At 37.2% G+C, this 10,046-nt stretch overlaps 1 long non-coding RNA gene across 1 annotated transcript; it reads right to left on the reverse strand.

Annotated features, from left to right (window-relative positions):
- Positions 1-241: 241 nt before the first annotated feature.
- On the reverse strand, positions 242-2,041 carry LOC110877294. Its single transcript, XR_002556922.2, has 3 exons — positions 1,199-2,041; positions 985-1,106; positions 242-319 (listed from the first exon to the last, which is right to left on the reverse strand). It is a non-coding gene; the product is annotated as an uncharacterized LOC110877294 (long non-coding RNA).
- Positions 2,042-10,046: the final 8,005 nt, after the last annotated feature.

The raw sequence follows: 10,046 nt of genomic DNA on the forward strand, positions 1-10,046 counted from the left end.
CGGTGAGTAAAATCAAAATCGGCTCGACTAGTTTGCACCGGCAAGGAGTGAATAGAATATAAGTTCTTAGTCCAGATTATGAGCTTGTATGCAGCCATAAAAAACTTAAAATTTTAGTTTTGAAAATATGACTAAACTACAAAAGAATCAACTAACCAATCAAGACTATAATTACTCATCTGGTTACAAAAACGTTAATTTAAAACTGCAGGGTATAGTGTTACCTCCACGTAGACAGCCACAAATATATAATCACCAAAAGCAGCAGCAGCATGCCATCGGCTCGTCCACTATAAACACTGAAATTTAAAAATCTGACCTATGGCAATTGAAATTGTTTATAGTTAGAATAAGAATTAAAATTAGAATGTTGCTCAATGAAAGTTGTTTTGAGGACAACAATCTTTTCATGAATATGAATATGCTAGAAACAACAAAATTTGTCATGAATGAGACCCACCAACTACCCAGGTACTATAAACAATTCAAACAAATAAAAACAAATTGGATCTCAAGTGCATGGAAGACAGAAGTGCAGCCTATATATCATTTAGAAGAAAATCAAACTTTAAAAGAAAGTCAAAGCATGTGATACCTAAAAATTTAGCCATATTTATAGCGTATTTGGAAGTGTGTTTAAATATGAAAAAAGAACACTGATTTAAAGTACTCATATGTAATTAATGAATTCTCCAAGGTGACCTATAGTTCTTATGTAACAGAAGATCAAAAACCTCCATATTGGAAAGAGTCTGAATACCACTGGGTCGACTAATTGATGGTTTCGCAAACCGAGTACGATACTTCAAGACAAATCCAATAATAAACCAAATTGCACCAAACTTCACTCTCAATCTACCGATGAAAAGCACTAAACAAACCGATCCTTCAATTCAATGAATATAATGAACATTTAACAAAATAAAATAAATATTCAACAACAATTTTAATTTTCTTAGCAAGATCAAGATAGGCTAGAATTACCATCAAAATCAAGAAAATTCTTTTGTGTAGAACAAAATCTGAGAAAGTATCCTCCTAACTATGCAAATGAATTCTATGATTAGTCGAGACATCAGCTTTGACGCCATCAGCTTCTCTACTCCCTACAACCCACATAGCATTCAAAATCAATAGGCAATAATAACTGATAATTTAAATTCAGAACTCGTAATTAATATACAAAATCTACACTAACAATGACATTTTTGCATTTGATGCCGCCGACGGTGCCGTTGTTGTCGACGACTTTAACTGCATTCCTTTGGATATGAGTATGTGCTTTCTTTTAGTGTCACTTATTGCTGATCCTGAGTGGAATAAGCATGTTAATGCCTTTTTCACAAACTCTCATCAACAAATGAAACAAATTATAAAAATTAAAGTTCATTTTGACCCGTTACGTTTAACCATCCAATCAAAGAAGACATGGCTGCATTCTTTTCAGTTCGCCTTTGGTTCACCGTAAATGTAAACAGTTTAACCACTTTTGATTCAGTTAAGTCACCTGACACGTTTCATTTTAGACAAAAGCACATATATTATGAGAAAAATAGGCCAGGTAAAAGGTAACTTTCAAATCATTCGACTCATTTGACCCATTTAATTTCCAAATGCCTTTACTATTTATCAAGACAATCCTAGCAGAGCATTAATGTGCACTGTATAACAAAAAACTGTGGTAGAAAATGTAATAATCGAATGGTAATTTGTGAGTTTTAGAGTTCACCGTGATCAGCAACCAGTCAACCAGTGACACTAAAAGACCAGATCAGGAAATAGACTACACAGATCTCGGCTTGCCAATCGTGGTCGCCGGAAGGCAGCTTCACTTAGTTTTTTAATTGCTGGAGCAGATTTGTTTTGAAATCCTGAGGCCCTAACCTGCCGTTGAATACACTATTCATTTCCAATTGTCTTACTAACATATAGTAATTATGCAGACCTGAATAGCCATTGACTATGCCCCGATATTCCATACCCATAAATTTTTATGTTCAATCTGCAACCGGTTAGCAATCTCCCATACCTGAATAGTCATTTGTTGATGTTGTATTTATGAGTGATGAGGATGACAAAGCAGGTGACGGACACAAAACCGACTCCAGAGCAAAAGACACGCCCTGCAACAACAACATTGAAACCTAAAATACACAGCAACCTAATACACTTGACACCAACCTAACCCAAACTGATTTCATAAGGTTAAGTTTTACAAACCACCAACCCGGGTTGAACCCCAACCCGGTTTCACAATCAACCCGATTTGACTTTTCTAGGCTTCACTCCAAACCAGTTTGAACCCGGTTCGGGTTCAAACCCTAACCCGATTGTGCACCTCTAACTTCAACTACTCTCTAAACCTATTTATCAAAAAAATGCAGCAATTAACCTCTAATTGAAGTCAAGAAAAACACAACAACAACACAATAACCTGCTATACTACATTTAACTACATAAATTTGACATTTAACTCAAGAAATTTGTGTAGATAATACAAATTAGAGATAATCAAACATAACAAGGATACCTGGTGGTCCGACGACGTTGAAGAGGTTGTTCGGAGAGATGATGCAGTGTCGCAGATGAGGTGGTCTGGCATAGTGTGGTGTGGTGTGCGGCATTAGACAGCCTAGGGTTTGGGGGAGGGAGTGGTGTGATTTGGGAGGGATTGAGTGAGGTCTGAGCCCGCCAAAGGTTTTTGATACACTTTTTAGCGGCGACAAGTTGTAATAAAACATTAACCATCAGATGATGTTGTCATCGAACGGCTGTGGATGGATTTTAAACATTGGACACGGATAAGAACCTTTAGCGGCGACTTTTCTGAAGTCGCCGCTAAAAGTGTCGCCACTATTGCCAATATTTCTTGTAGTGAACACAGCTGGAATACCTCTTCGTGGATGGTCAACTTATGGTATTCTTTAACCGCACAGAGAGTCAGGTTCTAGCACCAGTAGCTGACTCCTCATGAAAGAAGAGAAAACCAAAAGAAAGAGGAAGCACTGAATGCTAGCAGTCTTAGTGTTCCTAGAAGGTATGCATCTTTTGACACTATTATTTTTGCGGTCATGTCTTATTTTGCATATTTAATGGTTCTAATTAAATTTATTCCTAATTTTTCTGCGTTTTGTTTTCTCAGACCAGCATGGAATGCCAACATGACTGTTGAAGAACTTGACGCTAATGAAAGGCGTGCCTTTTTAGTTTGGAGTCGTAGTCTTCCAAGGTTGTATTTTATTTGGATTAATATTCATTTTAATTATGCTGCTTACTGTTAAATTGTATGATAATCATTGTCACTTTGTTTTGCGCATGAACTCTTTCTAGTTGTATCATAGGAAAAAAATGTTACGGTTACGCTCTTGTCATTCTAAAACTTTTGTTTTGCAGGCTTGTGGAGAATGATAGTCTTGTTGTTACTCCATTTGAGAAGAATCTGGATATATGGTGGAGACAACTTTGGAGGGTTCTTGAACGTAGCGATTTGGTGAGTGTTTAATTGCATACAAGTAGGGGTCTTAAACGGGTCATGTTCATGGGTTGGCAGGTTTAACCCGACCCAAAACCGGAAATTTTACACAAACCCGAACCCGAAAATCATATCATACATATGAACTCGAACACGACCCGAAATTTCGTGGGTTGACTCGAACACGACCCGTTCAACCCGAATTTTTAATTTTTATTTTGAAATTAATATATCAAAATTAAATTTTACTTAAGAAACACAAATGTATATAATAATATCATATTTAAATTATAAAATATATGTTAATTTCTCTTATTAAGTTATAATCATAGCATAAAATACACACTCCATTTAATTTATGACATAAAATATATTGTAAAAAAAATATAATATAGTATAAATGTGTTGAACGGGTCAACCCACCAACCCGACAAAGTTGACCCGAACCCGACCCATTAACCTAAACAAGTTCACCTTAAACTGACCCGAACCCGTTTAGTCTAAACCTAAACCCGCGAATTTCTTGTTAGGTTCGTGTCGGGTTTCTGGGTCATGTCAGAAATTCATACCCCTACATACAAGTATATTATTTCTTTTATTTCAAGCTACTAACTTGTGTGACTCTACAGCTTGTCATGGTGGTTGATGCATGAGATCCACTGTTTTATCGCTACCTGACCTGGAGGTAATTTTGTATTTTAAGACCTTACGGGTTTCTAGCATATATATATAGATATATTAATATGTTATATATTTACTTGCATTCTTTCAAGAACTTTGTGTAGAACACATCAATAACCTATTAATACATAATATGGACAAGGGAACTGATGTGGTTGATGTAAGCTTCTAGATTCTCATAACATCAGAGTGCACGGTGTATGCTCACCATTTTTTCATTATTTGCCACTAAGACAGAGGCCTCGCTGTTACGTATGCTTAAGGGTTCTCCTGATGTCTACCTAAGTGGTCCTATTAGAGATTATATTATAGAAAAAGGAGGAAGGTATGATTATTTCAAGTTGCTTAATTTAATCATCAATAACAGTATGACAAAATTGGTATATGGACAATAAAGACCTTATATCAAACAAATTAAAGTGCAATTATGTAGTTGCAGAAAAATGTAATTTGTTACAACTAATAATATGGTTATGCTATTTCAGGTTCCATCTCAGATGGGGTGCCGAGAGATTCTTTATGAGAAATCAGCTAATGGAGACACATATGTTACAGGGCTTGCTATGTCTAAGGTATAGTCATTCTCTTCTATATTTGTGAATTAGTTGTTAAGATAACTTATTTGGTAATACATGCTTATGGACTTGGTATAACTTATAAGGATGTTTGGTTACATACATACATATGTTATAATAGTTTTCAAAACAAGATCATATAAAAAGGTCGCATGCCTAAATGATGGCGGTAAATGAGAGTCAAATCAGTTACCAAATTGATAATATGTGGTCTATTGTCTAAGCTACCTTTTTTCACTCTGTTAATGACTGAAAATATTTTGTTATTCTATACGTGTACAATGGTCTATCTAATTATTTACTAGTTTCTGCAATTTGGTACAACAGGGGTGGCTCAATAGTTGGTGCATATATAGCAGGTTTGTACATATATATACCTCAACCCCTCCCCCACCCAAAAGTGTGTGTATATATATATATATATCCAACAAATATAAGTAATTAACAAAGTCCCATCAAATGGCAGCATGTGATGTCCCTGGTATCAAGACACTTTTGCCTTCTAATTGGAGGGAATGGGAATTCTTTGACAATATCTACAAATTAGTTGGTGTTCCCATTGTCAAAAGAAGTAAGTTCGCCTTTTATTAACTGTTCTTACATCTTTGATAGTTATGATTATCAGATCTAATCAATTTAACATGAATTGTGAAATTTCAGGTTGAGTATAGCGACATTAGTAGTAAGTGCTGGGAACTATGAAGTGGAAGTATGACTACTAAGAAAACGTTAACACGATGATTATTTAACTCGCATGAAGATTGTGAAACAAATTCATGAACACAGTGAAGTTTTGAGTTTTTATTCAAACACTTGTTAGTTTATTTGGGTTATATGTTTGATCACTAGACTTAGATCGACACTTATTAGACATTTGGAATCTTTGGAAGATTGATTGATCTTTTAATTGAAGTGATTATTTTATGATTTCTACATTTTATAATTTTGTTTTTATTTTTTAATGTAAATAAATAATAATTGTAATTAATTAAAATCAATATGATAAACGTCAATGGCATTTAATTTGATGTGATTTTTGTGGCAAAAAATATGTGCCACTAAAAGCTCAAAAGTTTGTACTGGCAGATAAAAAAGTGCCACTAAAAGCCTAAAAACTTTGTGCGGCACATTGAAATAGTGCCACTAAAAGGCTTTAGCGTCAGCGCTTCTTGTGGCACTTTTTTTGTGTGCCGCCCATTCTTACAAGGTTCTTTAGTGGCACTTTCTTGTTTTTCTGTGGCACTTTTTGCATGCCACTAGATGGCATTTTTTTTGTAGTGAATATTGTCTGCATAGTGTATATTACACACACTGCACACCGCACACTCCAAGGGGTCGCACACTTCTAAATGTGCAACCCCTGATGCATAGTGTACAAGAGGTTACTACAAGGTCGCATACCTCTAAGTCCGCACAATCCTCTTGTACAAGTCCTAAAGCACTGGGTACAACCCAGTGATACCTGACCGTACACTTCTTAGAACTACACACTCCTTGGAAAGACTACTTCCTACGTACAACTATCTACCGCACTGTTACACCCCGATTTCCACGTGTCTCACCGGTGGGCCCGGTGGGGGATTACCGTGACGTAGTTGGCAATAATATAGTCAAACCACACAATATATATGAATGCACAGTGGAAGCATAAAGATAAATATATTTTAACATTTAGTGTAATATCAATGTATCACCCTTGTTGAAATAATAATCCACAGGGGATCAATAAAAATAACAAAAGTATTGTTTAACAGACTTCAGGCATCTTAAGCTTGCGAGACTTCTAATGATGCTAAGGAGAAATCCCAGCCAATTACGCATAGTACCTGCATTTAGTCTTTTTGGGGAAAATACGTCAGTTTACACTGGTAAATACATTCAATTGACACTTTTGTAAATTGTTTGATAAAATTGGTTTAAATGCTCAAGACACAAACTCTTTATAACTTGGGATAATTTATAATCAAATCTTGTAAAGAATTACATGTTACTATGCGTTCGGTCGCCCGAGTCGTATCGGGTTAAAGTTTAATAGACACACCACATAGTATAAAACCGTGGCGGGTAACCAACGGCTACACTTTTATAGTTATAGACATAATGTCGGGTGTACGCCTACACCGGGATGTCAAGGTCGTGGCCATTCATAAATGCTGCCAAGGATATCCGGGACATGGTCATTAAGCCCCCAAAGGCGTAAAGCCAACAAAACAAGTTTTTAAACGGGTCACATTGATAATACCCAACTACTAATGAGTTGGGGTCAATTGCCCGACCAAGCGGTATTTTAAATACCGTAACCCAAGCCCGTATAACGGAAAATAAGTTAAAAGTATTTACCTTTGCAAGTATAATTCTTAAATTGAAATAAATTGCAGATAACTTTTACTGGTCCCCTAATCTGGAACGAAGGTTTAATTTAACCTATTAGAATCCTAACGAGTCTTTATTTTAGCCGTAGCTTAGACCGGTCAGTTTCAAAGTATAGTTACGGTTTAATCGCGTGAAAGGCGAAAACCGTGAATGGAGTGTGATTTTGACCCAAACAAGTTTGAAGACTTGTTTTATATGGGTATAATAATCATACTCTGGATTTTGGGGTCAAAACAATATGGTTTGACCCGTTTCGGCTAATTTATGTAAACTAGTTACATAATCGAACCGTGCGCGCAAAAGGCGCAACGGGTAACCGTAAGAGTCCTACACTGTTTTCCTAAGTTAACATGCTTTAAGGAGGTTGTGGTATCAATAGGATACCTTCCATAATGCCCGTAACGAGTTTAAGTTCATATTATGCCCCGTAGGGGTATTTCGGTCTTTTTAAAGATTATAAAAGGTTTCTGAGTTCTACAGGAAATCTGAGTTTCACGAACAGTTTATAAAGTCCAAAATACTTCATTTATTATTTAAAATCAGTAGCAACTGGAATCGGGTCAAAAGACCTTGTAGAACTCAAGTTATGGCCGAAAAGGGTATATTCGGTATTTACCGAACCGTTGCCATAACCGCAGGTTATGAGCAGGTTAAAAATAATTAAAAATCTTTAAAAATCCCAAAATATTATTTTACAACAGTGAGTAAAAGGTTTGGTGTTGAAATCCGGGTTTAGATAGGCGTTATGCTAATTGCGCTATTTAATTACTAAAGTTTCGCAATTTGCGCTATTTAGCATAACTCATATTCTGGACCTCGGAATGACGTGAAATTTTAGGGACATGCTTAGAAATCAGTAACCAAGGTTATGATCCTTTCACATGTCCGAAATTCTCGTTTTAATTTAGAAAGGGCGTTACGATCAACTTTTAAGCATTTAACGGAAATGTGTAAAAGACTCGGACAAACAACGAACCGGTCACAGAGGGTTATACCATCATGTAACCTGGTCCTAAGAGAGTCCTAAGGTATAGCTAAATCAAACTTTAACGGGTCGGAACTGTAGTCAATGCAAAAGTCAAACTTTTGCGACTTTCGGCTCCGAACCGGGTCTAAACAGAAAATGGTCGGATCAAACAAGCTTAGACTAGTTTATATACTTATTATCATGTTTTGTGAGTGTTCAAACATGTTACATATCTTCTACATTACAGATTATGCAAGAAATCGCAACATGACATTTCTGTTGACTTTTTCTAAGCACGTTTGACTTGACATTTGGACTAGTTAGAGTGGGAATCAGAGGGCGCCCTTTTAGGGGTTTAATGCCCACATGATTACCATCATATAACTATCTTTGATTCGACAAACCACCGGACCATTCGTGATTTATCGCTAAGTCAACCGTTAATTACGACGGATTGACTTTTAGGCTAAAACTATGGAAAAACGAAACCACAAAGGGTTAGGCAACTTACAGAAGCTTGGTGCACGACTAAGAATGATAGAGGAATGCTTGAGAGCTCCAAGAATGATCAGAAGGCAGGTTTTGAGGTGTGTTTCATTTTTGCACAATGTCTTGCCTTTTATAGTGAAAAACTTGGCATAGGATCATCACAACTCAACCTACAAAGCATCATGGATGTTCAGCAGGTGGCCCTGGGTGCTAGGGGGCATGTAGAGGGCGCCCATGCTTCATTAATTGCTCACAAGATCGTTCACAAGCTAAATCATTGAATCTGTCCAAAGTTTCTGCATCTGGGACTTGTACGCGGCCCGCATTAGATTTAGGCCATATGCACGCGGGCCGCCTGGATCTTCATGTCAGGAAACGTATCTACAGGTGGCTCGCGGCCTGCATTGACTTGCTTGTTTCACTCAGGCGGGCCGCCTGAGGCCTAAATTGAAAGATTTTCAAATCTTTTGTAGTCATTAACCTGACCTTTCGGTTTCGAAGGGGTAACTTTGCGATTTGGCCCTCGATTATTTACCGTTAAGGGCCTCGTGCCTTTTACCCGCACTGTTCAATCTCCGGTTAGTTTAATTACTATCCGAAAAGCCTTAACTTTCATTGTTGATGCTTTTAACCCCTCGCATACGAATTTGATCATAACTTTCTCGTTTTAAAACGGAACTTCGCGAAATTTATATAGTATATTCTAGTGAGCGTATTTTACTGTTACAAGGCCTCGGGTTCATCAAAGGGTCACTCAGAGGTATAATTAAACATGTTGACACAATTAACCCCTGTAGCTTGTAATTCCTCACTTTCTCCCTCGTTTCGCCCCGTACGATCCATGATTTATTCGTTTGAAGGTACGAGCATCATTTAGGGTTACTAATACAGTATATTTACCCTTCGTTGACATTTATAACCCTCGAATTTAGATACTTCCAAGGTTTGTCAACTTCAGTCCTTTATTTAACCCTTCGTTGACATTTATAACCCTTCGAAGCTTCTTTACCTGTCGATCTTCAATCGACAAAGGCTTCTCCACAAATTTCAAGCTCTCATCTATATGCACATCTGTGTGTGGGATCACCAATGATTCATCAGCGAAGCACTTCTTTAGATTGCAGATGTGGAACACATTGTGAATTCCATTGAGCTCCTCCGGTAAGCTTAGCTTATAGGCAACGGACCCGACACGTTCGATAACCTCGAAAGGTCCTATGTATCTCGGGCTTAGTTTGCCTTTTTTACCGAAATGCATCACCCCCTTCCAGGGTGATACTTTAAGTAGCACTTTTTCACCTATCTCGAAGTGAAAATCTTTACGCTTTGGATCTGCGTAACTTTTCTGCCTATCTCGGGCAGCTTTGAGACGGTCTCGAATCTGGACAATCTTGTCCGTCGTCTCGAAGACTATCTCTGGTCCTGATAACTGGACATCTACAACTTCCGCCCAACAAACAGGCGATCTACACTTTCTACCGTATAATGC

This window comes from Helianthus annuus, chromosome 9, assembly GCF_002127325.2.
Source record: "Helianthus annuus cultivar XRQ/B chromosome 9, HanXRQr2.0-SUNRISE, whole genome shotgun sequence".
Classification (NCBI taxonomy): domain Eukaryota; kingdom Viridiplantae; phylum Streptophyta; class Magnoliopsida; order Asterales; family Asteraceae; genus Helianthus; species Helianthus annuus.